Raw genomic sequence first — 11610 nt, 5'->3', positions numbered from 1 at the left:
GGTACAGTGTAAAGTAGTGGAGCTGCTCACAGCATTTGAAAAGGCTCGTGTGGTTCATGCTCCTCTTCAGTCTTTTTTGGGGTCTTTGTCACGTCCTCAGTGTGTATTTTTAAGAGTGAGCAGTCGATTAGCGTGTTAAACCACATTGTTCTCTCTGCTGTCTGTTCACACGTCTGAGGATGCTGTTAATAACAACAGAGCTGCTGCAGCTTTCAAATACACTCACTGTGGTCAACTACCAACATGATGCTGCTGCAGCAGTTTGACCTGAAGCAGACGCGCTGACTTTACAGACACATTTCTAAGTTTCCATTAAGAGACTAAACCACTGACACCTGTCACAACCGCCTGCTTGCTGATGCTACCTTTGGGGCTCACTCGCAAGAGCATTTCTAAGACTTTCACAGTCAATTCATTTTTAAACCCACGCAGAGATCAGCCCAAGTTCAACTCAAGGTGACACACATTATTATTATTTTCAGCTTTTCGTGTTCATAGAATGTTCCGTTCGTGGCGAGGCGAAGGGTTACCATGTTGATAATATTCTACATCCTGTATTGACTTTCCATTGACAGACTAAACCACTGACACGTGTCACAACGCCACCAATGACTCTACATTTGGGGCCCGCTCACAGTTCAACGTCAATTCAAGGCAATTTTGACACATGAGCTCTTGTCACAATTTCATTTTGTGTTGTGATCAGTGGACCATCTAGTTCCCTCTTCTTCTTTTTTTACACATTACAGTAACAAAGAGGGTTTTAGACTGAAAGAAATGGATGAATACTGAATGTTTGTGATTGTCAGAAATCAGAAATAGTAGGACTGAAAACATGATATCGATAAATGTTCTTTCTCCACAGAGCCAGAAAGAGCTTCTGTCTTGTGTCTGGAAACTCTCTCACTTTTGGCTCCAGGTTCATAGTGATTTTCTCCCTAAATGATGATGCAGCACAAGAACTTGATTAAGCTTGGAGAAAGGGCGTGATTTTAATTTTTTAATGAACGAATTTTAGTCATTTTCAATGAATTCTAAAATGAATCAAATGTGATTTAAAACAGTATTTGACTCTGTTATTCTTTTTACTCTTTATGATATTATATCTCATATGTCAATTACTTCCAGTTTCAGCATTTATAGTTGTTAGTGATATACTTAATTAAATGGATATATGTAGAAGGTATAGTATATATATATATAAAGGTATATCTGTGTCCAAGTGACAAGTATTTATATTCCAAGCTGTGTTCTGCTGTGTATATATGACCAAAATATAAAGCTATCCTTGAGCAGCCAGTTTCTTCATGTTGGTTCACAGAGAAGTGTCTGTTGTCAGCACTCTGACCTGTGGTGATCCCCAAGGGTCTTTCCTTGGCCCCCCGTTTATTCTGTTTGTTCAGTGGTCAGTGCTGGAGTTATTCTGTGTACAAAACCTGTCTACAAATGTCAAACCAGCAGGCAGAAACTTTGGCGTGAAATATGAAAAAACCTTTCCTTTGAGAGGTTTCTTTTTATGGGTTGAGGATCATCGTCTTTTCTTTTGCCCCAGTCTCCGGAGGGACATCCATGCTTTTATTTCAGACCAGTCAGAGTATTGGCATTATATCAATCAATCAAACTTTATTTGTATAGCACCTTTCATACATAAAAATGCAACACACCCGCAGACCTACATCATGCACACACACACCCACACTCAACGACACACACACACACACACACACACACACACATAATCACACACATAATCACACACACCCCAACGAAACTGTTGGTGTAATAACATGGCAGGGCACTGAGGAATCATGAGAGGAAAAAGAAAAAGAAAACCACCTCTGGGGAGCTCATCCACACTGCGAAGGATCACAGCCCATGGCCACAGGGAGCGCCGCCGCAACAGAGACCCCCGACCCAGATAAACTGTGGTGGACCCCATACATAGTGCAGAGCCCCCCCGGTCCCCTGACCTGGGAAGACCGGGGTGGACTCCACACGGAGGGCAGAGCCCCCCAGTCCTCCGGGCCCGAGGGATCCCCAGGACGACGCCCCAGCGGGCAGACCAGACACCCCTCCCAGCGTGGAGGCCCCCCATGAGGAAACACTGAAGCCAAAACCTAAAAGACAATAGAATAAAAGACCTAAAACCTAAAATTGAATAAAATAAAAGGATCCTAAAAACTAAAAGAAAATGTGCTAGGATAAAACATGTCTGAATTAAAAGAGTATAAGAAATCGATTGAAAGCCAAACTAAAAGGTGAGTCTTGAGTTTTGAGCCTCCTTATATTCAGGGTTTAAAGACCAAAAACAATCTCACACCTTCAGCTGATGAAAAACATAGCTGCTCTGCTTTTCACAAATTACACTAAATAATGTCTTTTTAATCTTTATTGTTTGGTATTTTGTTCCAATTTATTTTTGTGAGTTTAGTGAGAAACACTGTAAGTGGTGAGACGATAGAGACTTGGCTTGTGGCCGCGTGGTGGCTGGTTCAAATCCAGCTTACAGAGGTGGACTGGTAGCTGGAGAGGTGCCAGTTTACCTCCGGGGAACTGACTGTCAGTCAAAACGATCGAAACAAAAGACGTAGTCTGATGACATCATGGCACAATGTGGGATGATGGGAGTTCATTGTTAAACAACAACCATTACTGATGGAAATCTACGTGATGCGACTCCGACTCGTTCACACACGAAGCAACATATTAAAGTTTTATTCACGTTATGCTTTGTCACGTTCACAACAGATCATGTGCTGTGTCCCATGTGGCCACTGAGTTGCGAGCAAATGAAAAGCACCGTTACCTCGAATAAAAAAGATGGATTTCTCTGGGCTTGAACATTGTCAGAAACATTTGGGATAATAAGTAGACAACTCAATAAAATACAGCACATAGGTCTCGTTGTTTTTCATTGTAATGTGGAAATGTTCCATATTGTGCATTTATAGAATGTTTTTCTGTTTACAGCCCTCCATCGTAAACTTCAATGTTTTATCTTTGCCTCCTTCAACTCCATATTAGTCTCCGTTCATGTAGGTTTCTGCTTCTGTCTTCATTTTCGTTGCCGTAACGATCACATCCTCTGTATCTGCTAACAGATTCTCTGTGTTCAGGACCAGCTGTTCAAGTGCCTTCGCTGTACTATTCAGGTCATGGCTTCAGTATTATTTCTTTGAGCTTTATGTATGAGTCCTCAACGCTCAACTGCTCCAAAGGTCCTGTGTCATATTTGTGTGGAGACAGAAATATAATTCCTGAAAATGCTAATGCTAAATTTCATAAAGTTTTTCATTATAATTTCATTTATATTCATGTACAGTAAAAACAACCGTACAAAATGGACTTGGTAAACAAGGCACAGAGGAACATTTATTCAGCTATTTAATGTTTCATCAGGACCTGAATCACTGATAGGATGCCGCTTTTTATAGCTGACTTAATCCAAACCTCTCAACCTCCCCCAGGTTAGTTACCATGGCGATCTAGCTAGGTTAAAAGAGAGCCACCTTTATGAAACCTTGAAAACTTGGGCTTTGGGCTCGACATATCCCGATTGGTCCACATCAATCTCGCTTCATAGTTCACATCTCAGCCTCTCAGACTTGAGATTTTGCTTCTTTCCTTTGTGTGACGGCTCCTGTATATCTGTGTGCTGTGACTGACTGTGTTGTCTCTGACGACCAGGAGGACCTGATTGTGGTTATTGGGAGCGCCTGGGCTCAGTGCTCCACAGGCTGCCGCTCTGCCTCTCTCTGACCCTGACCATGCTGGCACCTTTTTGGTTTTGTTAAGCTTTAAAGAAAGAAACACATCCCTTTATTAGTCACATTCACACAGAGTTACAGAGGGGGGAAACTACACACGGCATGCATTTTTCATCCTTCCTCCGGCAGACCAGGAGTGGTGGGCTGCCGGCTGACAGCGGCGCCCGGGGACCCAGTTCTCGTTTGTCACCATTGGTCAGGTGGTGATCTTCTTGCATGCTTTGAATGTTTTTTTTTTTTTTTCCTTAGCTTACTTTACTGAATAACACCCATCACAACATCAGATCCATGCAACCACATGAACACTAGTCATAAAACTGATTGAAACACATCCCATTTCTTTTGGATTATTGTTGATTTACAATAAAACGTGGACGTGCCAGCCTTTTGTTGTCTTTCCCTTCGTTTGTCATGGCAGAGAGCCAGGTTTGTGACACTTTGTGATAAAAAACAAATATTAAGTTTTTGTTCCTCTCCTGTTTTTATCTGTTTTTTCCACATTAAACATAGAAATAATGAAAAAAAAGTTTCAAAGTTTTGTTGCACAAAGCAAGCATTGTGATGAGCAATGGAGAAAATACTTGGTAGATTAATACTAAGCAAATGCATTCATTATGATTTTACTCATGTTTTTGGTTTTGAAATGACTGAAAACACGCAAAATGCTGGCCCTGCAACAGCAAGCAATGCAGCACAATTCACTTTCCAAAGACAAAAAGATTGAATGTTTATGCAAAACTTGTAGGTGAACACAATATAAAACACAATTTAGCTTGATAGGACATATTATCTGGATCATGAACTGTATATTACCAGTGGGTTTACAAAGTCTTCATCACAGATGTAGTTTCCATTTTTGACCACAGGTGGGAGGTATCAGCACTCAAAACATCTGTGCCTCTTCCATCTTATTTTAAATTAAACACCTCACCAGAAGCAAACGGTGTGGGCTTCATTGATAATTGGCAGACTTTCTGGGGAAGACCTGGTCTGATCAGGAGAGACGGCATCCATCCCACTTTGGAGGGAGCAGCTCTCATCTCTAGAAATCTGACTATTTTTATTTATGAACCTAACCCCTGACAACTCAGAGCTGAGACCAGGAGGCAGAGCTGCAGTCCTACACGCTTCTCTGCGCCTCCATTAGAGCAGTTACCCACCCAACACTCCAAAGAGACTGTGTCTGCCCCCTGGCCATGTAAACTAAGTAAACCAAAAGTACAGAGAAGAGGAGTTAAACATAAGAATCTAATTAAAATTAGAACAACCTCTGCAATAGTACAACAAGATAGGAGAATTAAATGTGGACTGCTTAACATCAGATCTCTGTCCTCTAAAGCTGTTCTAGTAAATGAGTTAATATCAGACCATAATATTGATTTATTTTGTCTGAATGAAACCTGGCTGTGTCCTGAAGAGTATGTGAGCCTAAATGAAGCTACTCCTCCGAGCCATATTAATACTCACATTCCTCGAGGCAGCGGCAGAGGAGGTGGAGTTGCAGCCATTTTTGACTCAAGCCTTTTTATCAACCCTAAACCTAAACTCGACTATAACTCATTTGAAAGCCTTGTTCTCACTCTTTCTCATGAAAAATGGAAAACAGTGCAGCCACTTTTATTTGTTGTAGTATACCGCTCTCCTGGTCCTTACTCCGAATTTATAGCTGAGTTCTCGGAGTTTCTATCAAGTTTAGTCCTTGAAGCAGATAAAGTAATTATTGTAGGTGACTTTAATGTACATGTCGACGTTGATAATGACAGCCTTAGCACTGCGTTTATCTCAGTATTAGACTCAGTTGGCTTCCGTCAGAATGTACATGAACCGACTCACTGTTTTAACCACACCCTCGACCTTGTTCTGGCATATGGCACTGAAATCGAAGACTTAATAGTCTCCTCACAGAATCCTCTTTTATCGGACCATCATTTAATAACTTTTGAATTCATATTACCAGACTACCAGCCAGTAGGCAAAAATTCTTATACCAGACTCCTGTCTGATAGTGCTGTAGCTAAATTTAAGGATATGATCCCATCAGCATTTAATTCAATGCCATGTCTCAATACAACAGAGGAGTTTTATGCTAACGTTAGTCCCTCCCAGATTGACTACCTGGTTGATAGTGCTACAGGTTCATTGCGTATGACACTTGACTCTGTTGCTCCCCTAAAAAAGAAGAAAATTAAACAGAGGAGGTTAGCTCCATGGTATACTCCTCAAACCCGCAAATTAAAGCAAACTTCACGGAAAATAGAAAGGAAATGGCGTTCTACCAATTTGGAAGAATTTCGGTCCGCCTGGCAAGACAGTCTTAAAATATACAGGTAAGCCCTCCGCAGTGCCAGGGCAGCCTATTACTCTGCACTAATAGAGGAAAATAAGAACAATCCCAGGTTTCTCTTCAGCACTGTAGCCAGGCTGACAGAGAGCCATAATTCTGTTGAACCATGTATTCCTTTAGCTCTGAACAGTAATGACTTCATGAGCTTCTTTAATGATAAAATTCTAACTATTAGAGACAGAATTCATCGACTCCTGCCGTTAACAGTTACTGTTTTGTCTTCAAATACAGAAACCATAGAAACTGTTATTAAACCTGTCACAGTTTTAGACTGTTCATCAGCCTGTATTCTAGACCCCATCCCAACTGAGCTGCTTAAAGAAGTTTTATCTTTAGTTGACTCTTCCTTATTAGACATGATCAATCTCTCTTTATCAACAGGCTACGTACCACAGTCCTTTAAAGTAGCTGTGATAAAACCGCTACTGAAAAAGCCTACTCTTGATCCAGGGGTTTTAGCCAACTATAGACCGATATCCAACCTTCCCTTTCTCTCAAAAACTCTTGAGAAAGCAGTTGCCAATCAGCTGTGCGACTTTCTAAACAATAATAGTTTATTTGAGGATTTCCAGTCAGGATTTAGAGTGCATCATAGCACAGAGACAGCACTGGTTAAAGTAACAAATGACCTTTTAATTGCATCTGATAAAGGATTTGTCTCTGTACTAGTCTTATTGGATCTTAGTGCTGCATTTGATACCATTGACCATGGCATCCTATTGCAGACACCGGAACACTTCATTGGCATTAAGGGAACTGCACTAAGCTGGTTTAAATCCTACTTGTCAGATCGCTCTCAGTTTGTACGCGTTAATGATGACTCCTCTGTGCTCACTAAAGTCAGCTATGGAGTTCCGCAGGGTTCTGTGCTTGGACCAATTCTATTCACCTTATATATGCTTCCTTTAGGTAAGATTATCAGGAAGCACTCAATAAATTTTCATTGCTATGCAGATGATACCCACCTATATTTATCAATGAAGCCGGAAGAAACCAGTCAGTTAACTAGACTACAAGCATGTCTTCATGACATAAAGACCTGGATGACCTGCAATTTTCTGATGCTAAACTTGGACAAAACTGAAGTTATAGTAGTAGGCCCTAAACATCTCAGAAAGTCACTTTCTGATGACATAGCAGCTATGGATGGCATTGCGCTGGCCTCCAGCACCACTGTAAAGAATCTGGGAGTCATCTTTGACCAAGACATGTCCTTTCACTCCCATGTTAAACAAATTTCAAGGACTGCCTTTTTTCACCTACGTAATATCGCAAAAATCAGGCATATTTTGTCTCAAAATGATGTAGAAAAACTAGTCCATGCATTCGTAACTTCCAGGCTGGATTATTGCAATTCTTTACTATCAGGCTGCCCAAATTCGTTGCTGAATATTCTCCAGTTGCTCCAGAACGCTGCAGCACGTGTTCTGACAAAAACCAGGAAGCGAGATCATATTTCTCCAATACTCGCCACTTTGCACTGGCTCCCTGTAAAGTTTAGAATAGAGTTTAAAATTCTCCTCCTTACTTACAAAGCCATAAATGGCCAGGCACCTTCTTATCTTAAAGAGCTCATAGTACCTTATTGCCCCACTCCAACACTGCGTTCCCAGAATGCATTTCTACTTATGGTTCCTAAAGTCTCAAAAAGCATAACAGGAGTCAGAGCATTTAGCTATCAAGCTCCTCTCCTGTGGAACCATCTTCCAGTCTTTGTCCAGGAGGCAGACACTGTCTCTACATTTAAGAATAGGCTTAAAACTTTCCTTTTTGATAAAGCTTATAGTTAGGGCTGGCTCAGGCTGGTCCTGGACCAGCCCCTAGTTATGCTGCTATAGGATTAGACTGTCGGGGGACATCCAAAGATACACCGAGCTCCTCTGTCCTTCTGTCCCTCTCCATCTGCACGCTTTCATGTCCTACCACGGCGTGTTACTAACTTAGCTCCTTCCCCGGAGTCTCTGTGCTTTGTCGTCTTGCAGGTTCCCATGGACAGTGGCTGAATCTGGATTGTGGATTTCAGCTGCGTCTCCTGCCTTGGCCCTGCCTGACATCCACTGCAACTGCTACTGCTGTTATTACATCCACTGTCACTGTTACTGTGATTGCATGTCTGTCTCTCTGTCTCTCTCTCTCTGTCTCTCTCTCTCTCTGACTGACTGCATTTCTGTCTGTCTGTCTGTCTGTCTGTCTGTCTGTCTGTCTGTCTGTCTGTCTGTCTGTCTGTCTTTCTGTCTCTCTGTCTGTCTGTCTCTCTGTCTGTCTCACTCTCCCTCTCTTGATCTCCCTCTCTCACCCAACCGGTCGAGGCAGATGGCCGCCCACCCAGAGTCTGGTTCTGCTCGAGGTTTCTGCCTGTTAAAAGAAGTTTTTCCTCGCCACTGTCGCCAAGTGCTTGCTCATGAGGGAATTGTTGGTTTCTTTGTAGATAAAAGAGCTTGGTCTGTACCAGCTCTATATGGAAAGTGTCCTGAGACAACTTCTGTTGTGATTTGGCGCTATACAAATAAAATTGAATTGAATTGAATTGAATTGAATTGAACTGAATTGAATTGAATTGAATTGAATTGAATTAAATTAAATTAAATTAAATTAAATTAAATTAAATTAAATTAAATTAAATTAAATTAAATTGAATTGAATTGAATTGAACTGAACTGAATTTAATTGAATTGAAGTACAGCATCACCAGAGTGTGGGGTGAGTGTTGATTGTCCTCTGTGACATATTGAACTTTATCACAGCAGAAGACCAAAACAAAGAGTGTGAAAACAAAAGGAAAAAAGAACGATGGTCGTGAAAATGAACAGACAGCACTGCTGTTTGTTTCAAAATAATAACCGCACATTTTTTCCTGTCAAATATATTGTTTTATTATTATTGAAAGTCAGTGCAGGATGTAGAATATTATAAACATGGTAACCCTTCGCCTTGCCACAAACTGAACGTTTGATGAACATGAAAAGCTGAAAATAAATAAATAAATAAATAATAATAACGTTAGCTCCAGGACGCTCCACTCTTGTCTGTCCGCTGTTTGCTGTTGAACAGGTAGCATACAGTGAGCGTTTTAAGAACTGTCTCACATCTGTTTTTGTGCACTGAAGAGAAACACTTCAGTCCCCCTCGTGTATTATGTTACCTAAAGCTTCAACTTTATCCTGGAAAACTGTGATGTGACACCACCTGAAGGGACAACAAAGTGAAATTCAGCGTGAGCTTGTGTGTCACCTTGAGTTGAACTTGGGCTGATCTCTGTGACAATTTATCTTATCATGGTCCATTTTCTCATCTTTTTGGAAATCATCTACAATTGAACAGGAAAAGCACAACGAAATTGTGTGAAACTGAATTGTTATATGACCAAGAATAAAAGTTCACTTAAGCTTTTCAACAATGAACTCTTCTACATATGTTTTAATTTATGTTTTTTTATTATCAAAACAGTTTAAACATCAAGAGCTGTGACTTACTTTTCCATGTGGACAAAGCCAAGACAGTAGCAACAACAGACAGACGCATGACGATGAAGAGTTGATCCAGTATTTAGAACTAGATGAGACAGAAGCAGCTGGAAAGATAAAATGTGTCACTTAAAGTCACTTTAAAGGCTCTTAAAACAAAACATTTATGCTAAAAATACAGGCATTACAAGGAGCTCAGATAAATGTTTGCTCACATGTTGCAGAGAGCTGCTCCAATAAACTCCATGAACATTTGATCATGTGACATCTTTATAACAGCGGTGATCTTTGTAACATGCTGTTTGTTGTGCCACTTCCACAGAAAGTCTAATTTGAAGAACTGATTTTGAAAAGCTTACATACCCACTGTTTGCATCAAAGTCGCCTCCTCTCACAGTAACATATTGTCAGTTGTCTGGTCAAAGTCCTCAAATAAAATAACTTGTCCTCTGACCGCGGCCGTCTGTTATCAGCTGAGGTGTGTTCACTTTGTGTTTTTCCCGCCTGTTTGTTGCAGCTTTTATATTCATGTATTAGATGACTCACGTTGCAGCAAAACTTGGATCACACGTTAGTCCAGTTTTAGATCGTCTCCCTGTCACTCAGACTTGGAACTGGACTGATTCACTCTTGTCAAACTGTTTATTCGTCACATGGTCGGGTCGCTCTGTACTTAAAGGTTGCCCCCTTGTGTCTTCAGGGCAGAGATGGTATCTGTCCACTGTGAAGGACAGCAAGCTTTTGCTGTTGTTGCTGATTGAAGTGGAACAGCAAATCTGGATGCTGAGCAAAACGGAAATAAAACCAGAATCAGTCGTTTCCAATCAAACTGCGTTGACTGACAGCAGTTTCCTGAAGTGTCTCTGAGTCCATGTGTTCATCTCCTTCATCCTGTCATGTGTTCACAAAGTGGTGAACCTCGCTCCAACGGCTGAGTCTTTCCAGGACGCCCCTCTCATACCCAGTCATGATCCTCTCACCTGTTACCAATCAGCCTGTTTACAGGAAGAGTCGTGATTTTGTGTTTTTGCTCCAGGAAGTGGAACAAAGATCCACACAGTAGATTGAGCAGTGAAGCAGCACCACCAGATGGTGAAGCTGCAAACTGTTTTCACTCGTTCAACAAACCAGTCGGGTGTCAACCGTTTTTGAAGAACTTTTAGAGGAACGTGTGGCTTCATCATGCCTCACTCCAAACAGCTTATTTTGGATTATTCCACAGCTTTCCCTTTAAAAGTTCTCATTTGTCTCCTTGACAAAGAACAGTGAAGGTCAAATGTGGGCAGTTTGGATTCATGTTGTTCACCGTAGAATTCAACAGTTTTCACAAAGGGAAAAAAGACAAACTTCCACAGAATCTATTTCATTGGATTTTATTTTGATCTCCAAAATATGTTTACAATAATCACCTAATTTTGAAAAGCAACAAGAAAAAATCACAAAGCAGCTCAGTTCATGTCTGTCAGATCTCATACATACATTCAAAGATGTTTGAAATAATCTCATCTTTGAACACATTTTTACAAAATGTCTGCACACAACCAGCTAAATCTACTTCATCTCATTACGTCCATTCTAAATTCTGTGCTTGCTGTCATTCAGCAGCATGTAGTATTATATATCCTGCTATACCTGCTTACCCTTGAGGGGTGCGGTGGGGCTGGAGACAATCCCAGCGAATATCAGGTAAAAGGCATTGACCCCTGGAGAAGGTCGCCAGTCAATCACAGACCTACCCTGTTCATTTCCAGTCCCTCCAATCATGAATCTGTGCTTTGATGTTTAAAACCAGTTTTCAGTTGCACCAGTGAAAAGTTTGTGAACTTAATCTGTTCACCTGTTGGACTTTTGGCAACTTTAATTTGCTTGAGTCACTTTTACTTTCATGTTCTTGTTCAATACATGTCTATGAGCTCCACATATTTCTCCATGTTCAGTATCTGTTGCTCAAAACTTTTCTTTTTATGGTCCAATTTCCACTGATCCTGTAAGAGCTTTTCCTGTTTGCTTACTAAATCTTCAGATATGTCCAAAT

Source organism: Chaetodon trifascialis, chromosome 23 (genome assembly GCF_039877785.1).
Source record: "Chaetodon trifascialis isolate fChaTrf1 chromosome 23, fChaTrf1.hap1, whole genome shotgun sequence".
Taxonomy (NCBI): Eukaryota; Metazoa; Chordata; class Actinopteri; order Chaetodontiformes; family Chaetodontidae; genus Chaetodon; species Chaetodon trifascialis.
This window is presented reverse-complemented; position numbering follows the sequence as displayed.